Source organism: Bidens hawaiensis, unplaced genomic scaffold (genome assembly GCF_021521415.1).
Source record: "Bidens hawaiensis isolate Kalapana, Puna unplaced genomic scaffold, B.hawaiensis_p1.1 tig00008869_1, whole genome shotgun sequence".
NCBI classification, from domain to species: domain Eukaryota; kingdom Viridiplantae; phylum Streptophyta; class Magnoliopsida; order Asterales; family Asteraceae; genus Bidens; species Bidens hawaiensis.
Window position 1 is genome coordinate 146715 of NW_027491641.1, and position 4911 is coordinate 151625.

General features: G+C 39.9%; 1 pseudogene; it reads left to right on the top strand.

Annotated features, from left to right (window-relative positions):
- Window positions 1-2853: 2853 nt before the first annotated feature.
- On the top strand, window positions 2854-4631 carry LOC143530223 (isoleucine N-monooxygenase 1-like; annotated as a pseudogene).
- Window positions 4632-4911: the final 280 nt, after the last annotated feature.

The window sequence follows — 4911 nt, forward strand, 5'->3', positions numbered from 1 at the left end:
ATTAGAACCACGTAACGTGGGGCAAACAAGTAAGTCCTAAACAATTTATATGAAGGCATAAGTCAACGAGACTAGTAAGTCCATGATTCAACCTTTACATATTGTTTGAAAGAAAAGTTTTCAAAAGTTTGTGAAAGTACAAAATGATTTGATCAATCATTAGGGGGTCGGAGTCAATTCGGGGTGATACTGATGAACACAAATTATGCCTGAGGTATGTTGGAGTATGTAACATGTTGGATGAACAAGGGACCACACAAGTATTGTGCCTAATTATACCTTAACGTATCACGGTGAAACCAAAATACCTGTTAAGTTTAAAGTGGACCAACATATCTACAATCGACTTTGGGTTCTTGGCATAATAATATCCAAATAGAAGTGTGATCTAGGACGCTATAGACAATATGATTCCATGTCATGATCTTTCTCACCAAAAACAAGTATTCATAGATCTTTGTAAATTATTTAATATAATATAATATTAATTTTCTCTTTATCTAAATTTAAAATTTTACTTCATTTTTAAGTTCTATTTTATTTTAAGAGGTTATGCGGTTAACCGATGAGGATGTTGAGAATCTTAGGGTTCATATGATGAGGACCTTTCAGAGGTTCCTTCGTGTAGCCGAGCCAAGGGCTGAGCAAGTCAATAGACGACATACTATGCTTGCTCGTTTAGCCTCTATTGCCAAAAGGGTCAGAGCTCAAGGAAGTGTTCATGGCTTCCTCTGCATAGGAGACCAAAGAAAGGATGGATGTGAAGGTGGTTAAGGCTCGAAGACTGCTGATGAGCCTGAAGTTGTTGTTGGAACCGTTACCGGCACTGAGCCTGTAGTTACTACTGCTGTTGTATCTGAGTAGGTCAGTACTACAAGCTCAACACTTGATGCACCCATTACTAGTGCACAAGTAAGTGCTGGGGTCACCAATGCTATGATTATTCATCTTGATGCACCAACACAAGGTGGTGGTGATGACGGTGATGACGATGACGATGATGAGAACGATGATGACGAATCTGATGGTGGAGACGAGGAGGATGATGATGAAAGTGATGAAGAGGACGACAACCACGGGCATGATAACTCTGATGAGCCTCGTGGTGGTGGAAATAGTGATGGTAGTGGTGATGGTAGTGGTAGTGGTATTGGAAGTGGTAGTGGTGATGCCACATGAAATAAGGTGGCTGATATTGAGCCATCAAAGGAGGCTAATAAAACAAGGGAATCAGAGGCCGCGGTGGAGGGTGAGCTCACCTCTTTACTAAATGTTTGTTCTTTTGCATGTACCGTTCCTTCTGATGAGATAGCCAATGATGAAAATAATGAAGACGATGATGACGGCATCAATTATCCTCCAAATCCCGACACACCAACAACTAGGGAGAATGTTGAGCCAACCGTTGACAAGAACGTTGTCACTTCTGTTGCTGCTCCTGCTAGAAGTTGGTCAAGAAGAGGAATCAAATACTATAGCGTGAGCAGGTTGGGAAGCATGCGAACGAGGTCGAAGCCTTACCATGATTCGAATCTCATTGTGTACGCAAAATACCACAAAGACAGCAAAAGTTGGGTTGTTAGACGTACAAATGGAGATCTTACATATCTCACTATGCGAGATATGCACACACTAACGAAAATTGATGTGAATTCCTTTCGAAAGACGGTGGCTCGAGACGACAAGAAGAACACTATCGAATCATGGTTCAGGAACTCCTTTTTTGAAGAGAGAATGGAGAGCTGACTACCCGACGTTCGCAGTCAATCCGGGTAGGCCATTCAAGGTGAAGAAGATCAACCCTTTCTCCAACAAAACGTCCGAAGAAAGACTTTACAGAATGCCCGATAATCATGGCGAGCCGATCTTTCATAGGATGCCTTTCGAGGACGACTTTCTTCATGACTTCATTGCATGGGAATTCGACAACGAATACGGTGACGTCATCATACATTGCACTCGCAGTCATGAGCTCACGTTCTTTGATGAGCATGAACTGGCAGGACTTGGACTCCGCGACCTGAAGAAACTAGTAGAGTCACCCCACTGTACAGTCGAAGATGTCCGTCGCGACAACACGGACGCCATCGTTGGAAAGTTCAACAAGTTTGCCAGATTACTTGTTGAAAAACAACCATTTGAAGAAGATCCAGACGAGGTATTCGACTATGAGTTCGAATGCGAGTGGTGAGAAGAAAATGAAGCAAATACCAAATACTAGAGGGAGATTGTAAGGCCTGGTTTTGTTATTAGTCTTTCGTATTTATATCGTGTTAGTTTACGTTTCTATTTTGTTTACTTTTGTATGTATTCGGTCCGAGACCTTGTGTAATTGGAGCCCATTGGGCCTTACTAAAGAAATATTGTATGACAATACACACACTATATAATATGTGTGCATAGCATACACCAAGTAACCCTTTGCAAAACTTCTATCCTAAATTACAAGCTCTCTCCCTCTCCCTCTCTAAACTCAAGGCCTCAAGTAACACCATCACAAGATCTGAGATCTCGGTCTCAGCTAGTTGTTTCTACCCACTAGTTGAGAGGTTGATTCAAGACGACTAGTACTTAATTTGTTGTGTTATTTGATCTGGTCACGGGACCTGCACAAAACCATTTCAAACCGATTCATGCACACCATGGCATTCCATAGTATAGTTATAAATTTGCTATTGTAGATAGTCCATGCATGCATGCGCTGGCCAAATAAACACGTTATAATCATGGATATATGTTGGTTATTTTTTTCTAATATAAAAACATAGGGTATACGTAGAGTAAGTTTATATAATATTACTTATGATAACATAAACATTTGCATATTTAGTATGTTAATATATTAAAATTACATGGGACTCAACTTAATGCACTACATAAAGCAAGTACCGACCGACCTACCTACTATAAAAAGTTGCAAACTAAACTAAAATATATTTTTTGACAGCCCATGCAATTGATCAACATGTTTCAATATATATCAGTTATTATTCCATTTTCTGTTATCATCATCATCGTATTCCTCTTTTTCTTCTTCAAGTTTGTTACAAAGAAAACTTCAAGTGGTCCGTACCACCTAACACCCGGTCCAACTCCTCTTCCATTCATCGGTTGCATCATTCAAATGCTACGAAATCGGCCTACATTCCGATGGATCCACAAGCTCATGAACCACTACGACTCCCCTATAGTCTGCATTCGGCTAGGTCAAGTAACGCATGTCATCGTAGTATCTTCCACAATTATAGCATGCGAGTTTCTAAAAACACAGGATGAAATATTCGCTTCAAGGCCCGAAAGCATATCGGGCTATTTAATAAGTGATGGATTTCGTTCAACCATCATGTCCCCTTTGGGAAAGCAGTGGACAATGATGAGAAAACCATAACATCCTTTCGTTGTCAACACACAAGTGGCTCCAACGCAAACGAGACGAAGAAGCAGATCACTTGCTTTCTTACATAAGCTGTCAAATAGAAAAACAAACATCTCTGACTGATGGCGGACTAGTAAACGTTCGTCTTGCAAGCCAACATTTTTGTGGAAACGTGATCCGGAATATGGTTTTCGGGACAAGATTCTTTGGGGAAGGAACGGTAGACGGAGTGCCTGGTGATGAAGAAAGAGAACATGTCTCCGCTCTTTTCGATATCCTTGAGTATCTTAATGCATTTTGTATCTCTGATTATTTCCCAATGTTGAGATGCAAGACTGATTTTGATGGTCATGAAAAGATCAAAAGAATTACCATTGAAAGAGTTAAAAAGTATCATGATCCATTAATTGACAAACGTATTTTAATGTGGATTGATGGGGCTCGAAAGCAAGAACAAGATTTACTTGATATCCTAATCAAACATCAACAACCAACGCATACGCCACAAGAAATTAAAGCTCAGATTCTTGTACTATATATATATTTCCATTCGCATGTTTCAGTTTTAAATATATATAATTTATGAGTCACCCATAATTAAGGTTTTATTTTGTTTTAGGAACTAATGATTGCCACAGTGGATAATCCCTCCAATGCCGTAGAATGGACGATGGCAGAGATGATTAGTGAACCTTCCATCCTGAAAAGAGCGGTTAAGGAGTTGGATGAGGTGGTTGGTTGCGACCGCGTAGTTGAAGAGTCCGACTTACCCCTACTCATCAACTACATCAAAGCATGCATCAAGGAGTCCTTTAGGTTACACCCTTTCGCACCCTTCAATGTTCCCCATGTGTCTATAAAGGACACTGTTGTCTCGGGTTACTTTATACCCAAGGGTAGTCATGTGCTGCTTAGTAGGCTCGGGTTGGGAAGGAATCCCGAGGTTTGGATAGATCCAATGCGGTTTGATCCGGATCGACATCTAGGGGACAAAGGAAGACAATTGCTTCTTACTGATAACGACTTGAGGATGGTTTCGTTTAGCACAGGGAAACGTGGTTGTCCCGGAGTGGTTTTGGGTTCGACCATTACTACAATGTTATTAGCGAGAATGATTCAAGGCTTTGCATGGGAGAGGCAAGATAATGGGTCAGCAATAAAGCTTATTGAAAATCATGATAATCTTCATTTGGCTAAGCCACTTTTAGCCATTGCTAAGCCACGACTACCTCCATATCTTTACCCTAAAATTTGAAGGACATAAATATGTGTTATAAAACAACATAACCAATAACTGTACTATGCTGAAGTATTGGAATATAATTCAGAATTCATAAGTGCACGTGGGCTTTTATTTATGCTTTGAATAAAGAAGATCCTAGTCAATGTTGTAACATCTTAAAAACTTACATACCTAATTTGACTTTTTAAGAAGTTGAGAGACCAATTAGTCATTTAGCTAAAATAAATATATAAAACTCTTATGAAGCGACACATGTCCGATGACAAATCGCATGAAATCGATATGTGTCTGA